General features: G+C 36.9%; 1 long non-coding RNA gene across 2 annotated transcripts in view; it reads right to left on the bottom strand.

Annotated features, from left to right (window-relative positions):
• Positions 1-18,064, bottom strand: part of LOC118015700 — a 238,291-nt gene that overhangs the window by 114,162 nt on the left and 106,065 nt on the right. For both annotated transcript variants that reach the window (XR_004680683.1, XR_004680684.1), the window contains exon 2: positions 12,820-12,982. This is a non-coding gene — a long non-coding RNA (uncharacterized LOC118015700). The remainder of the gene's footprint in view (positions 1-12,819; positions 12,983-18,064) is intronic.

Genomic DNA, 18,064 nt, shown 5'->3' with positions numbered 1-18,064 from the left:
CACTCGTATCCATTCATCCCTGTTTTCTCTTGGAGATACATTTCCTACTCACTCTTGGTCCCTGGTTTCTGGCAAGGATGCCACCACACACAGCTCCAAAACAAAGTATGTGACCAAGGCCTGAGGTAATTAGGACTTTCTATCCTCTTGCTACAGTGCGGGGAGGACAACTGAAGTCAAACGGGAAGCAGATTCACTTTTTCCACTAGATCTTAAACTTGGAGAAGGCAGGTGACAAAGCTTCTGGATCCAGTGTTTAGATTTTCGTAAGTTAAGTTTTAGAAAAAAGGAACTGCAGTTTTTGTGGCATTTTGTTTTTACTTACTTCCTAAGATCCAGATTATTCACACCTCCAAAATAAACTACTGAAATTCAGACTTCACACACACACACACACACACACACTCACACGAACATACATTTACTTTATTTGTATTATTTATGTTTAAAATTTCACATACATATAACTTGGAAATTAAAGTAGTTTTCTGTTTTATTTCAAAACTTGCAGTTGTAGGGGCCAGGGACAGGCCCCCCAAGATGGGACAACTTTGGCATGAACATTATGTTGAGTTAAAAGCAATCCAAACCCAGCAGATTGAGAAAAAGCCCTTTACCTCTCCCTCATTGGCTTGCTTTCTTTACCCGGGAGAGAGCAATTAACAGAGACGCCTCTTTATCTAAGAAACCTATCTGCAGCCTAGGGCACGTTTGTTTTCCAAACATCTCCTTTCAAGTGCATGCTAATGATCTTTCTCTTCTTTGTATCTACCTCAGACTCCAACCCTTTCTTTAGCTCAAATAAGCATCATTTGCCTGACTGTCTTTAGAATTTCCATGTCTGTGTGGATTCCCTTTACGTATGCTATTAAATCTGATTTCCTTCTGTTAATCTGCTTTATGTCAATTTGATTCTAAATCCAGCTAGAAAAACCTTGAAGGGCAGAGTAAATTCTTACTCCCCAACATAGTCCTACAACTTTTTCTGTTCCCATCTCCCCACTCATTTCCATCTCCCCAGATGCAACATTTTCACTTCTATTCTGAATTTTGTTTGGAATTTACTTCATGTTTCTCAATAATTAGCCTATATTGTTACTTCTTGATTTTACACCAATAAGCAAAGGCTTTGGATTGATCATTATTATGATTATACAGCTCTTCTCACCTCCTTTTATTGCTAGTAAAAACACTCTCCCATATTTCAAAGAACTACAGCATAATTTCAGTTAAATAAGTATATAATATTTAGATTATTATGAATATGTGTATTAGTTAGCTAGGCTGCCATAACAGAAAATTTATTTTCTTACAATTCTAGAGGCTGAGATTCTAAGATCAGAGTGCCAACATGGTCAGGTCCTGTTGAAATCTCTCTTCCTGGCTTGCGGAGGGCTGTCTGCCTACTGTGTCCTCACTTGGCAGAGAGAGAGCTCTGTGTCTCGTCCTCTTCTTATAAGGACACCGTCCCTATTGGATTAGGGCCTCACTGTTACGACCTCATCTAACTTTAATTACCTCTTATAAGTCCTATTCCCAAATACAGTCACAATGGGGGTTAGGGTTTCCAGTATGAATTTTGAGGAGACACAGATCAGTCCATATTAAAATGAAAACCATGCTCACTATATATATATACATATACACATTTTCATTTTAGACTCTGGTAATTTAGCCAACATGGAAAAAAAAAAGAGGAAAAGAGCAACTTAACAAATACACAGCTATTTTTTAGAAAGATAATAATATTAATTTCATTCAAACATTTTCATTCAAAAGCATAACACCCTTTTTAAATATTTTTAGTATTGTTTATTTCAATGAAGTCATTTCTCAACAAAGCAAAAAAGCAGCTACATAGATTTCTTTTCCCTGCTTTAATTGTTTCCATAGAGATGTAGGGTTCTGAAAATTTCCTTAATCATCTCCTTCAGGTTAAGAATTGGTTCACATGTTAACATTTTGTTGTGCTGCAAGAATGTTGCAGGAATTAACATTTAGATCAATAATACTTTTTTTTAAATTTGGAAACAAATTATTTACTTAATAAGATCTTCAAAGTGAGAGGTAAGTTAATCTTTTAGACCCCAGGTGCATAGAATTGGATTAAGTTTTATCCTTGGTTCTTTAGTTCTTGCATGACATTGTTTTATTTTGCTTAATAAATGAACACAACTTGAGACAATCATTACTATTTACCTAAATCTACCCACTATTCCTCCTTGTACTCATCTTACTGCATCCCCCACAAATAACTATCTGTGTTTATCATATATATATATGTGTGTGTGTGTGTGTGTATATATATATATATATATATATGGAAACATATATTTATTTTTATAGAAACAATATTTTTCTTGGGTTCTCTTGACTTTGTGTTTTATCATAGAGTGTCATGCTACCTGCAGTATTGGGGAATTTGCTTTTTTCCCTCAACATTATGTTACTGAGATTCATCCACAGTATTTCATATCTGCCTCTGGTTTATGACATTCCAGTGCATGACCCTAACAATTTATTTATTTATCTGTGCTGTCCATGGGCATCTGGCTCTGGATTCCCAGCTACTCTGACACCACATAGGCTGCCCATTTTTGTGGACTTGTATCTCAGTGGTCCAGGCCCTACCTACAAGATCTCACTGTCAGTTTTCTGTTCTCACTTTTGGTCACCTTGGCCTTGACTCTGGGATGCTGTGGGCCAGGTTCACAATGCTTGTTTGTTGTTTGCAGAAAGGATAAGGATTATGAGCCATGTTGCCATCACACAGGATTGGACTACACATTCATCCCTCACTTTGAATAGCAGTGTGCCCAGATTACATGTTGGCAAAGTTTGTATGGGACTGGCTACCCTCATTAGAAAACTAATTAGTCTTCGCTATTTGTGATTCTTAAATTAGTGGTTCATTGCTATACATTATAGTCACCTGGTCTATGCCTGCCAACACCCTGAGACATCCCCATGCAATTTACCAGAGTACATTAAAGAAGACCAAATTAAATGGTTATATCCATATTTATTGATAGAGACCCTTGATATCATTGTGGAAGACATTACTAGTGATCAATATTCTTTCTTTTCTTTTTCCTAGAAACACAGAATAGGTCCACATGACTAGGTCTTGTGAAAGGGCATGAATGTGTTATTTTGGGTAAAATGTATTAACAATATTAATTCCCTAATATTATCTAATAGCCTGTTGATATAAAAAACTCAGCACTTATCTCAAAAATATATTTTATACCTGGCTTGAACAAAACATTTGCATTGCTAACATTGATCACTGGATTGAAGTGGTAACTAAATGATTTGTTCATTATACAGTTATATTTTCCCCTTCTGAAAAAAAATCCCCATGGTGTCACTTTGTCAATTTCTATTTATATATTTTTTAAAGATTTTTTTATTTATTTATTTGACAGAGAGAGACATAGCGAGAGTGGGAACACAAGCAGGAGGAGTGGGAGAGGGGGGAAGCCGGCTTCCCGTGGAGCAGGGAGCCCGATGTGGGGCTAGATCCCAGGATCTATGACCTGAGCCAAAGGCAGGCGCTTAATGATTGAGACACCCAGGCACCCCCACTTTGTCAATTTCTAAATCCCCTCCAACAATTCAGCTAATGGTTTTAACATCAATTGTAATTTTCACCTGGGTTACATCATAATTTTCTAATGTTTATAATTTCTTTACATTTACTGATATTGTTTTATCATATTAAGCTTTTTCTCATTAATTAGGCTATTTACTTGTGAGAAATACAGTTCCCATTACAAAAAGCAGTAAAAATTCGAAATCATTTCTCTTTATAACCAAATTAGAAGGACAGGAGTTTGTTTAAAGGTGTCTCAATCTAGATTCTAGAAAACAAAGTCTTACACAACAGTTAATGGCTTGCTAGTTTACTATGACGTGCCACCTTAGAGAGAGGCAGGGGTATCGGAAAAGGGGACTTAGGTAGGGAAAGAGGGAGAGCACAGTATGTGCATTACCAATCTGGCTACTTCTTGGAATGAGCAAGCTGACTGCTAGTTTGTTTGGTTTTTGAGTTGCTGTATGAACTGCTTTGTCTCAGGAACTTCTGCCCATGGGGTGAAAGAAATCTATCCAGCAGCTTCCATCTCTCATCAGTTAAAGCTTACTGCTTACATGAGACCAGGCAAGTCTTGCAGTGCTTAATGATTCTGTGCCAATAGAAAAGCTCCAGGGTGGGAGGCAAGAGGAACAAAACACAAGAAAACTGAGTTGCTTTTGGCTTGTGTGCCCATGGAGTTGGTCACCAATGTGGCTGAGGCAAAACAAGTGGACAAGGGCCTCAGATATTTAGACAACTGAGAAGACCAGAGTTGACACATCATAGGGGACTGACACAAATACCCAACTCCAACTGACAAATTTTATTTCTGGCTTATCCTCTCTCTCTCTCCTCCCTTACTCTCTCATTCTTTCTCCCGAAATCCTCACTGACTATTGGATTTGTATAGAGATATAATATATTTTTATTAACTGCAATTGTTATCTTAATGCTCAAATCATCACAGTGTTGGTCAGTGCAGAGGATTTCAAGTAGTCTCTGGTGTAATTTCTGACACAACCCTACAAATTTTTTGGAAATGTCCTTTCACAAAAAACATCCCCAAAACCTTTATCCTCTCCTTGCCTCAGAGTGGGAATCAGTTATTTTTCTAAAGAACTGTCATTCCTTTAGTGCAAAATGGCACGAGGGAGCCAAACACTAGGCTTAGAGATGCTCACCACTGGAATGACATGGTCTTCAGACCATTCTGGGTGCACAGTTAGAAGATTCTTAGAAGGTATGTTTTAAAATAACAAAATTCACATTGATAAATCCAGTTCGATTTTAACATAACAGTGGGTTCACTTGAATTCTTTGAGCTTTCTATCTTTGAATCATATCTACCTTCACTGGCACTGAAAGTCAGGACTCAAAATAATTAATACACTTAATTGTTTTATCTCATTATATAAAAGAAACAGTTTCAATATACAATTACTAATATTAGTACTATTAATTAAATCACTGAATGAGATGAAATCAACCTTATCTGTGCTTATAGTACATTTCACTAAGGATACACAGTCAAAATTACATGCTGTGAAGTTCCACGCTTTGCATGGTTACCCTTAAAAACTGATATGCAATTGGGTTAACTTGTTTCCATTTATTTTTAATCTCAAGAAATTATTTTGTCATTTGTTTTTGAGTAGTAACACATTTGTAGGATCCAAGAGTCTAAACTATATAGATAGGTATATAGAGAGATTCCTTTTTCTTGTTTACATCCCTGCCCTAATTACCCTGTTCTTTCCCTCCCTCCTTTATTAGTAAATTTCCCCATGGACCCACTATTAACATGTGAGAAGTGAGGTGAGAGGGAGTCATATTTGGAGAAGCTGTCTGGGTTTCTCAGCTCAAGGGCTCCCTCTTCTGTTAAGCATCTGGAAGTTTATTTAATAAATGTGCTTTGTTCTTCAAATTTTAAGTCTTTTTTTTTTTTTTCCTTTCTTTCATTCCCAGTTTTCCTGTCCTGCTCATTTTTATTCTTAGACTTCCTCCCAGCGGTTATCCTAAGGACGGTGCTCCCCTCTCTGAGGGACACTGTATTTGCTGGGTTTTCCAGGCTCTGCTACTGTGTTTCCCCCCACTCACCACATCAGCTGTTCAGTGCCCGCCCCCCCCCCCCCGCCGCCCGGCCTGCCTCACAGGTGTAACTTCCACTCTAATTTTGTTGCCTCAAGCACATCCCTGTCCCCTTACTGACACACTTTTTTTTTTTTTTATGGGGGAGGAAAGGCAATGAATGTGAGTTTTCTCTCTTGGAGGTACTGAGTGGTTTGTTAGTAGTCGTAGTAGTCAGTAGGATTGCTTAAAGGGTTTTTTGTTTTGTTTTGTAGTATTTTTAAAGAGAAAATGTGAGGGAATTGGTCAAAGCTGCAACCATGCTGCTATAGGAATACACAACTCCCAAGGATTTCTCCAGACTTTGCTATTTAGAGCTATTTCCCTCCTATCCCTTCCACATAAACTATGCAGGGAAATGTAGAAGCCAGCTGAAGGATCAACAACTAGAGTAAAGTCATACCTGCTGCCTGAGTCAGAGTTAAGCTAAGAAGTGGAAAACACTCTGCTTTTATTTTAGATATTTCCTGCAGAGCGACCATCTAAAGCAAAGTGCCCTCAACTCTGTTAAGTATGCTAAATGTCTACAAAGTGGGGAGAAAAGTGCTGGGCATTGAAGTAGACTCAGGGAGTGACAGTGATGAGGGCGCAAAAGGCAAGCTAAGAACAAAGCACAAGCTGACACCCCTCAAACCCCACACCCCCACTCCCAGGTGGGATATACGTGACATTCCTCAAGGACTCCTGGCTGCCCTAAAGCAAAGGAAAAAACAACAAATGGTTAACTAATAGAGATCACAGTCCAGCAAGACCTGAGTCCCCTCAGTTGACAAAATGTCTTAGTGATTTACAAGAAAAAAAAGCATTCTTATCAATAACCTAACTTCCAGAAGGAAAAACTCTCAACTGTCTTAATGTAATGCTTTACTAGACGGAAAAACAACTTAACTTGACAATGGCAAGTCCTCTGGTATCTTGTAGGTCCTCTTTAGCATACAAAAGTTCTTTTGAAAACCTCCCTTTTTCCTTACCCCCAACTCCCAAGTATATAATCAGTCACCCCTCACAACCCCAGCAGCAGCTCTTTCTGCCCAGGGGTCCTGTCCCCATGCTTTCATAAAAATCACCTTTTTGCACCAAAGGCATCTCAAGAATTCTTTCTTGGTCGTGGGCTCTGAACCTCACCTACATTCCAAATACATCAACAGGTATTTCTAACATCTAGAACAAGGTTTTGAAGTTGGCCCCTTAATTCAGTGATCTAAATGAATTCACAATTCTCAGAAAATATTCTCATATTTTTAAAGAAAATGTATGTACTAAGGGAATATCGAAACCCATTTGATGTTGAAATGATGACATTACAATTAAAAAATAATTCTAGTCCTTGCATATACTTTTTAAGATGTTTGTTTCTGGATTTCCTAAATGATTAAAAATTAGTACAAGGTAGGAAGAACAAACTTCCCTCTACTCTTCTAGGTTCTTGGCTGAGATACAATCTGTAACAAGGGACAGATTAAGAGGAGAAAAACATAAGCTTCATAGTATAAAAATACCTCCTGGGAAAGACCCAGAAAAACTGAATAACTCCCCCATGTGGCCCAAGCCACCATCTCCAGCTAAAGACAAAAGAAAGATGTTGGGTGGGTGGGGAAAGCCAGTTTGGGGAGATTACCAGGAAGAGTACAGTAAACAAAGGTAAGGTTGTTACACAGATGTAGGTCTTTGCCTTCCCCACTAATAAGAATTTCCAGAGATTTGGTCAACTTCCTCTTCCTGGTACAGAGAGGGAGACATCCTTACCAATGAAGATTTCTCTTATGAATGTAAATGTCTCTTACAAAGGATAACTTTTACTCAGTTTTCAATATTTTTTTTTTAAATGAGCCTAACTCTTATGCCAAAGAGGCTTATTCTGAGGTGGCAAATTCTGCTCGCCTTCAGTAGTAATGGTCCAGCTCTAGCCCAGAAAAGCAAAACATGCTAACTGATGTGCTAACATGCAGCATATCAAGTCAATGACAATACAGAATTTTCTTTTTTTGGTGTTATTCATTTCTTATTTTAGTTTCAAAAGCAAAAGAGGGAATTTTTTTTTCAGAAGTATTACCAAAAACAAGTTGGAAGCCTCTATTTTTAAAGCAATCTTAGTACGTGTTTCAGTCTAGGTCCTCTGGGAAGCTGACATCAACATGTAATTAAATGTGCAAGAGATTTATTTGGTAAACTGCTCGTGAGGATAAATGGGGACAGAGTCAAGGGAAGTGATCAATGCAGGTGGAAGAGAGAGGGAAAAAAAGGAGGCTTGGGCAGAAGTACCTCCTTCTGCTATAGTTCTCAGACATTTCATCAAGGCTTTCACAGAGTCCTTCAGCCAAAGTCACCCTCCAGGAACAGGTCTGCTGTGCTCAGTCATTGCCTGTGTAGGAGAGGACATTTTTTTTCCTCTACCCTTCTAGGTTTTTTTTTTTTTTTTTTTTTTTGGCTGGTCTGTTAATTAAATTGACATAAGACAGATTAACAGGAGAAAAACAAATTTAATCACATACATATGGAAGCCCTGTAAGAAGATGAGACCCAAGGACAAGTCAGTCAGTTGAGGCTTATATGTCATCGTGAACTAAGGGATGGGACTGAGGCCTGGGGCTGCCAAGGGGAGGAGGGTAATTTATGGGAAAATAAGAAGACCAGATGTTTGGTAATTAGATATTTGCCCTGTCAGACAGATAGATCTTTCAGATAAAAATTTATCTCTGGTAATAACTCTTTTTCTGGACCAGGCTCTCAGTCTAAATTCTTTTAGTTAGGGGAAAGGCAGAAGTTTTTCTTGAGTCAGCTGGGTCTTGACTGCCTTTGATGAAGAATAGTTGGAAGAAAGGCAGGCAGGGACAAGGGACTCCCCGCCCTAAGAGGAAACCACCCTTAAAAGGATTTTACATCACCCTGGAAGGAGCCCTCCACCCTTTTCCAGTGATAGGTAGATGCCAAAACCTGATTGGGTGACAGGCTCATGTTGAGTTAATCAGATTAAAACAGACCACCAACAAGCCCATAAAAGCCCCTAGACTTAGAAATTCTGGTGGCAACTCTCTTGGTTCCCTCCCTCTTCAGGAGTTTTGTATGATCACTTTACTATTGCTCAATGAACTTTGATTTGCTGCCCACCACTCTTCGTCTGGTCTACCTCTTAATTCTTCGAAGCTGAGTGACCAAGAACCGTGGGCACCGAAGGGTGGGGCGGGAATCCTGTAACACCTTTAGCTCAAAATAATCTACATGCCAAGGTGGCATATTTTGGGGCCATGTTTTCTGCTCCTCTTCACTGTGAGCAGCCTTTGGAAGTATGAACCTGAACTGGGTGCTGGTGGATTCAGTCTTAAATCTTAAGTCAGTCACTCTCCCAGCCGGTAGGTGGCTCATTTCCATGCCCACTCTGTATCTCTAAGATTACAGCATATCATCTGTATTTTATGCAAAAATCCAAAATTAAATGCAAAACATACCTACTTAAAGATGTTTATACCTACAGCAAGAATAAGAGCCATTCCATTCTCCCGCACATTAAATTTGTGCCTGTGGTCTAAAAAGTTAAAAGTACTTAACTCTTGGGGAGCCTGGGTAGCTTGGTTGTTTGGGCATCCGACCCTTGATTGCAGCTCAGGTTGTGATCTCAGGATTGTGGGATCAAGCCCTGAGTTGGGCTCCATGCTCAGGAGGGAGTCTGCTTCTCTCTCTTTCTGGCTCCCTCTGCCCCACCCCCACTCACGTGCACACTCTCTCTAAAACAAGTAAATAATCTTTTAAAAAAAAGGTATTGAACTCTTCTAGGGAATCAAGTTGGCCATGAAGATCACTAACTTTATGAATGGGAAAAGAATATGGATACCTCTGATTATAGAAATATTGGTTTTAAAAAATGTGATATAATTACTGCCTTGACAAAATGAGAGTTTTGAAGGATTACAGAGTACATGATTCATGGAATTCTTTCTCAATTCTTTCTCAATTCTGATCCCATTGTCTTGTGCTTTTAGAAAATTCATTAACCAATGATTAATTGATAAAGTAACACCATGTGACAACCACAGGGCAAAGGGCCTGAGTGTCAAAGTTTCAGGTCAGGGAGCCTATCATGTTTCACTATATTCCAGCGTAGGTGAGTTTGTTCCTCCAGTGGCCTCTTCCACCACCTTGGTGTTTCTGTCACTCCTAAACTCCAAATATACCTCAACAATCAAGCCTCTGATGATTCACCTTTCTGCTGTTTCTATGACTGCATCCGACCTTAGCCCTGGTCTCACGACAATTTTGTTGGGACTATTTAACAGTTTCCGAGGAATCCACAGGACCAGCCATGTTATTCCCCACTGACATTCCCCAGAACTTATTGCTGTCTGTGTATGTGTAGATGCTGTCTCTTAGACTGGCATTCATCTATTTATAACAGCTCATGTGGTGCCTACTTGAAATTTTATTGATTTTGAGCCTAATCATCATGCGATGATTCTGGGTTCTCTTCAATTAAGATAAAGGAAACATGATGCCAGATGGAGAAGGGTGATTCATCATCTCTTCCTCTTTTTCCAATGCTGAAAGAGCAAGCATAAGATGGAAATTTTGGTTTTTTAAAGATTTGATAGAATTCATCTTTAAAATTGTCACTGAAAAAAAGTGTCATAGCTTATTCTGCAATCCAATAGAAGAAAATGAAGGAAAAACATAAACAAAAGGTAAGAAGTGGTAGAAAGAAAAAATAACAAAAAGAATCAGAGAAAATAAGATAGGATTAATTAATCAGTCCATCAATCAATTAATCAGATGATCATTTATTGAGTAGTTACTATCAGGTCCAACATTACACAGCAACATAACAAATTCCCAAGCACTGATAAGAGCCATGAGAAAAATAAGTGGGCTAAAGATATAAGACTAGGAAACTGATTTCATTAGGATGGTCAGAAAGTCTCAAAAAACCTGATATTTGAGTTGAAATCTGAATGACTGGAGGGACAAGCATTCCAGGCTGGTGGATCTTCATAGAGCATGTCAATGTCTGATTCCACCTTCATTCTACTTCTCTGCTTTTAGAGCCACTTTTCTTACATATATCCCCCCCCCCCAAAATTAGGTTAAATTGTCCATAGTATTTTCTCACAATTATTTTAATCATCTTGGTATCTGTATTTATTTCATACCTTAGTTCTAAAATTATTAGCTTTTTATCTCTTTTTTCTTGGTCATACTTCAAAAAGTTTGTGTATGTTATTATATTATTTTAAAATCTTTTTCTATTAACTCTATTCTTTTATGTCTATTACATTAACTTCTACTTTCCCTCTATTAATCCTGTCTTATGCTTTGATAGGTTAATTTTGTTTGTTTCCTAATAATCTTTTTATTATTAATACATTAATATAAGGGTGTAAATTTGTTCCCTTCCCGTGTCAGGGCCTTTGCACTCTTTCTGCCCGAAGATGTTGTTCTATTGCTATCTTGCCTTCAGTAGCCCTATCTTCATATTTTCCTAGAAGCTTTTAAGATTTCATTTTTACTCTTTGTCACCATGTCTAAATTTGCTTTTTTTTTTTTAATTCATCCTCTTCAAGACTGAAGTGGGTTCTTTTCATCAACTCTTTAGTCTACAGATCGTCTATGGTCTTGTCCATACATATATCCCATGTACTTCTGGGTTTCCAGTTAGATGTCAAAACTACTGGAGGCATCCTCCATGTTTTGCAGGTTTTCTTTCACACTTCTTGTCTCTCTCCAACTGTTGTGCCTTCTGGCTTAACTCTTTAACAAGATCTTCCAGAACCTAATTTATGCTTCTTCTCAGTACATTCTGGACTTCTGTTTTTAATTTCAACAACAATTTTCATTTTTGAGGTTTATCACTTTTATTCCTTTATTGGTAATCATTCTTATTCTTTGATTATGATTTATTCCTTTATTCCTTTATCCATTTAATGGTAGAACGCACAAAGACATAAAAAGGTGTTAGCCATCTAGTAAATAATGTTAGCTATTATGATTAATGTTTTCATGTTTATTTGAAAGTCCAGTTCTACCTCTATTAACATTTTCCTGATGTTTAAATTCTTCCCTATGTTGAGTTTTGTATTTGTCTTGGATTTCTTTGATCTGTTAGACATCTTGACTGTATGACTGTGTATCTTTGGGAATAAGTTTCCATTTCAACTATCTTTTGTATCTGTTTGTGCAGACTGCTTAGAGAGTAAAATGTGTCTTGAATCTTAGCACAGTTTCAGAAAAAGTAAGAAGGAAGTATCTTAATGGTATTTTCACTGCTAGCCTTCTACATATGGGTCCTCCCTATTCTTCCCATCCTCTACCATCCACAACACCCTGCTTCTCCTGCCTGATAGCACTCACTCATTGCTCCAGTTTGGAAACATAAACTAGGAGTTCACTTGCTTGGCTAATACTGTTTTGGTCTCTCCAGCTCCATCCAGCTTTTAGTATCCACCACCTCCATGTATACAACAGTCTTGGAGGTGCTTTTGCCTTCTGTGTTGGTCCTATTTTTTGTGACTTTCCTGTATCATCCTATATAGTGCCCATCTCTGAGAGATGTTGCTCTCTTTTATGGGCAGTGAAGTGGGGGTGAAATGTTCCCTTTTTATATCTTAAGTGCTTCTCTGTTGGCTTTCCTTGTTTTTTTATAATTTTTATGAATTTGGAGGGTACAGAAGATTGTAGCCTGTGCTCAGACTGCCATCTTCAATGAGAATTTAGTACAGAAAATTTTAGAGTAAAGTTCTTAGGAACCTTTGCAAAACTAATACCTGTGGAATTAAAATTATTCAGGTCATACAATACTAAAAAGTATTTCTTGATAAATATTATGGCACAGACCTAATTTAACTTATTACTACATACGGTAGTCCCTGCTGGTCCATGGGGGGGATGTTCCAAGACCTCCAGTGGATGCCTGAAACTGCAGATTGTAGTGAACCCTACATATACTACATATACACTCTGTGTTTTTTTCCTATACATATATACCTATGATAAAGTTTAATTTATAAATTAGGCACAGCAAGAGATTAACAACAATAACTAATAAAAAAATAGAACAATTATGACATATATTGTATAATAAATTATGTGAATGAGGCCTGTCTCAAAATATCTTTTTGTACTGTACTTACCCTTTGTCTTCTCATGATGATGTCAGATGAGAAAGTGTCTACTTCACAAGATGAAGTGAGGTGAGCAATGCAGGCACAGTGATGCAGTGTCAGAGTGCTACTGACTTGGTGATAGGTCAGAAGGAGGACCATCTGCTTCCAGACCTTGGTTGACCACAGGTAGCTGAAACCACAGAAAGGGAAAAGTGCAGATAAAGAGGACTGCTGTACACAAAATCTAGTATTATATTTTAAAAAACTAATATGCTATAATCAGGTAGTGTTTATTCCAGGAATACTATCATAATTCAGGAACTATATCAACATAACCCATTCAATTAATACATTAAAAGAAAAAAATCATACAACTATAGAAACAGATGACAAAAGGACATTAGATAAAACTGACCAGGGACTCTAATGAAAATTTAAATAAAATAGGAATGTCTGGAAGCAAATGATTTAGTAACCATCATACAGCAAGAAATAATTACTTCTTTCCAGTTAAATGTATTCAGGGCATAACTTTGGCTCTGCTTGTTTTTATTCAGTTTTGTTCCATATAGCCTCTTCATTCTTGGATCCTGGCTAATGCAGTAGTCTTTATCTGCAATGTGCTGTTCTCATAGCAGTAGAACTGGCAAAGCCATGAGATGGTTCTTAAAGCTTCTGTTGAACAGGACATTCAGTGACTCCTTTAACCAAAACAACTCCTGTGTCAAGTCTGATATGAAAGAAAGAGAGAAGTATACCCCTTCAACTGGGAGGTACTGGAAAGCAAATGGTCGTAGAGGAGGCCATGCATACTATTTGCAGGAAGGACAGTCAGAAAATGGGAACGAGATGCCATCCCAATATGAAAAATACTCTTATGCCAAAACTAACAGCAAAATGACCTTATGTCTATGAAAATCAGTAATAAAACAGGGATGCCTGCAATATATCAATAGAAGATCTAGCTAACACATTAAGAAAACAAATTGATCAGCCTGAATATTTAAAAAGATACATAGTATTATCATCCTTTGGTAAAGATATTGTGTCTATAAAATCAAAGATACTTTGTCAAACAAAAAGTGGTAATTATTAATGTGCCTGGCAACAAGATGAATTAAGGGAAAAAATATAATAGTGGAGGAAAACTGTATTTTATTAAGAATAAAATAAAGATGCAGAGACATTAGGAACAAAAACATAAAACTGTATTAAATTACTTAAAGTAAGACTGGAAATTGGATTAATGTGCAATGTTCTTGAACAAGATTGATCATCACAAATATCAAGAGTTAGAAATTAATATATAAATGAACAGGAAAACACATATTACTTATTTTGTATATTGCAGGTAACTTAACTTATATATATTTGCATGTTTACTTGTGTTTCTCTGTCTTTCCAACTTGACTGCAAGTTCCATGAGCCAGTCCTGATCACCATTTTAGCCACAGAATCTTACATGATACTCATAGGAGCATAATAAATATTTATTGATTGGCTGAACCACAACATTATCAACATAACAGCTTGTTTTACTACTTTAGAATAAGCACTTCATGTTGCTCTGGTGATGTTATTTGGCCTATTAGTAGGTTCCCTGCATAGTACTAGATGTTGTAGAGAATAAAGTGATGGATATTCTTTGTCTGAACCCCTCTCTCACTATAGTTTCATATATAATGAGAGGAAGGAAGAAAGGAACACTTGCCTTGAAGAAACATCCTTCCTAATGGGAGTAACAGCCATATATACAGTTGACTCTTGAATAACATGGGAATTAGGGGCACCAAACCTGTGCACAGTCAAAACACTGAAAATAAATTCTGACTCCTCAAAAACCTAACTACTAATAGCCTATTGTTGGCTGGAGGCCTTACCAATTAAAAAAAGCAGTAGATTAACACATATTTTGTATGTTGTATGTATTATATACTGTATTCTTACAATAAAGTAAGCTAGAGGAAAGAAAATGTTTTTAAGAAAATCATAAGAGAAAATACATTTATACCTCTGTACCATATTGAAAAAAAAAAATCCACGTATTAGTGGACCTGCACAGTTCAAACCCATGTTGTTCAGGGGTCAATTGTTTAACTAAATGTTGTGCAAGACAGAATGATAGGGGATGAAAATAAAACAGTCCCAGTGTGGTAAGAGTAAAGTAAGAATAATAACTGATTTTGACTTCAGGGAGAAGGGTCAGAAATTTTTATGTATTAATCAAATCTGTAGAATGAGTAGAAATTCAGTAGTTAGGAATGTTTTGAAAAGCCTAGATTAAGAGAATTAACTTTACTATCAATTTATTTTTTATTTTTTTAAGATTTATTTATTTATTTTTGGGGAGAGAGAGAGAGACAGCGCTCACAGTGGGGAGAGGCAGGGGGAAGGGAGAAAGAGAATCTCAAGCAGACTCCCTGCTGAGCGCAACGACCCTACCTGTGGTTCCATCTCACGACCCTGTGATCATGACTGAGCCGAAATAAAGAGTCAGATGCTTGGGGTGCCTGGGTGGCTCAGTCGTTAAGCATCTGCCTTCGGCTCGGGTCATAATCCCGGGCTCCTGGGATCGAGCCCCGCATTGGGCTCCCCGCTCTGTGGGAAGCCTGCTTCTCCCTCTCCCACTCCCCCTGCTTGTGTTCCCTCTCTCGCTGTGTCTCTCTTTGTCAAATTAATAAATAAAATCTTTAAAAAAAAAAAGAGAGACGCTTAACTAACTGAGCCACCCAGGTGCCTCTATTATTAACTTAAAGCAAACTATAGAATTAGAAAAATAAATGTAATGAGAAAATGTATTATCTAACTCTGAAGTCAAGCATGATTTACAAGTGAAATATTTTAGCTTCAACTTTATAACTGGTTATACCTTTCATGACTGCCTTTAACATCAATAAACTAAGATGAGAGAAAATTTCTAGGTGCATTATTTCTCTTTGATCTTTTGCATTGCCTCCACTTTGATTCTCCTTTCTGTCTCTCTCTCGTTATATCTGTTTCTCCTCTCCCCAACTTCTTTTCATTTTTAAAATACTCTCAGTTGGTAATAAATTATTCAGTATCTCCTTTTTTCTGATAGTCCAAGAGGAACTGCATATAAAGGTAGTAAAAATATTATTATTGAACTCCTCTTAATTGCAGTATAGATGGGAGATTTCTTGGTATGCGTATGATGGAACTATCATACCCATTTACTATTGTTCAGGGAAGTAAGGCCCATTTTGTCAAAAAAAATAAATTTAAGGAACTATAAATCATATTGCTACTCATTTCCTAAATATCCTAGGCACTCTATAAATTAAGTCTGGGTGTATTTAAAAGGACAACTTTAGAAAAGTAGATTTAATAATTATATTCAATATGTGGCATCTTTGAGTCAATACATAAATATGGCTCTTAATATTTTGCAGTTGGATCTACATACAATGTATTTGGAAGTGCAGATAACTGCAGAATGGTTGTCATTTTGAAAAGATTACTTAAATACCTTTAAACAGGTTACATAATTCAAATAAAGAATCAGTTGATGACCATATTCTCATTCCTTGGCCACATTGTGATATTCTTGCAAATTAAAAGAGAACATAGCTTTCAGTGAATGAACTAAGAGACATTAGATCTAAGTTTGAGTTTTAATCTCCCACATTTTTAATTAGTACAAATACAATTTAAATTATTGCCTGCTTAAGCAAATGACAAAAGATAAATTTTCTAAAACATTTAAAGGAATGCTCTTCAGTATAAAATTTTCTGTGATCCATAAAGATGGTTTCTGTACACTGTTACATTGCCATATATGATTGTGGTTTTTAAGCAATTTATTTTCCTTTTTTTTTTTTCATAAAATGCAGCATTATAATTATCTTCTGGGCTTTACTCTCTTTGTATGTTACCTTTTTTTCTTTTCCTTATCTGAATTGTATACTACCCCTATATCAACAGCACCATGGACAAGTAGAGCTCAGCTATTGCCCAAGAATTTCAAATTAAAATATTTATGAGATCATTGTGCTTTATAAGATAATAAATGCAATAGCAGACCATTTATTGGCTGACTGTCCATCTGTTCCAACAATAATTCAAATCTGGAAGGGAATATAATCCTGAGCTGGAAGAGAAAACTGCTGTCAGGTGCCAAACCCATATTTTTCCTTTTGTGTGTTAATCTGGTCAGTAATAGCACTTTTACCCAGGGGACATACTTACTGAGGGAAAAACAAATCAAAATATTGAAAATGTTTTGTTGTAAGAATGACCAAAGTCAGAATAGAATTCTTCAGACCTTATTCATTTTTCAAAACAAAATGAAAAGACCAATAATGAGAACAAAAATGAAGTCTAAAAGTTACGTAGCATTTAAAGACTAAACTAAGTTTCAAAATTAGAAACAATTTTAAAATAGCAGAATTGATCATTCATAGAATATTACAAAAATGACTTACCCTGAATTCTTAAAATTACTGAGAAAAGACTTATGGTTTTTTAATGAAATGAAGTAATTCGCTTCTATCAATTCAAGTTAAAAAATGTATTTTCTACAGCTGTGCAAATGTCATATTTGGTTGAATAATGACAAAACCCACAGTATTTTGCTGTCTTGGAAACTGATAAAATACAGTGGGTGGGAAATAACTACATAGTGTGTTAGGATAATAAATTGTTACACACGTATAGCTATTTAACTTCAGTTTGCCATGATTGCAAAAAATATAATATGCTAAAAATAAGAAAGTACTCTCCTATTGACTCTAAAATTTCTAACTAATTTTATCACTCAGAGTTCAATCACAGAAGCAGAACTACTGGAATACACACAACTGATAATTAGGATTAGATCTCACACAATTTAGGAAGCTGGTTGAATAGATCTGGGATGTTGTTTATACCGTCTGGTGCTGAAGCCTAAAGTTGGCCGGGCAGGCGGTAAGGAAAGGAAGATGGACACCCAGTGGGGACAGCAAAGACTAAAGGAAAATTTTGAGGTAAGTGAAATCCATGTGCACAGACTGGAACTTGCATGGATCGCTGCCTCTAAGCCTCCAAATATGATGATGAGCCTGTTGTGCAGATGAAGTTGGTGTCCTTAGCTCTGAGGAGAACATGCACCTGGTTCATGAGTCAGAAAGTTAAAAGGGGAGATGCAGCCGGAGCTTAAGGTCTTTAAGTTAAAATGAAGTTTTTAGGATGGGCTTTAGTCCAATATGACTGGCGTCCTTACAAGAAGGGAAATTTAGACACAAAATGAAATGAAATGAACACATGCAGAGGAACA

Source organism: Mirounga leonina, unplaced genomic scaffold (assembly GCF_011800145.1).
Source record: "Mirounga leonina isolate KUSES-001 unplaced genomic scaffold, KU_Mleo_1.0 Mir_166, whole genome shotgun sequence".
In the NCBI taxonomy this organism is placed as follows: Eukaryota; Metazoa; Chordata; class Mammalia; order Carnivora; family Phocidae; genus Mirounga; species Mirounga leonina.
The sequence above is the reverse complement of the archived record's forward strand: the minus strand, read 5'-3'. Positions and strand labels throughout refer to the sequence as shown.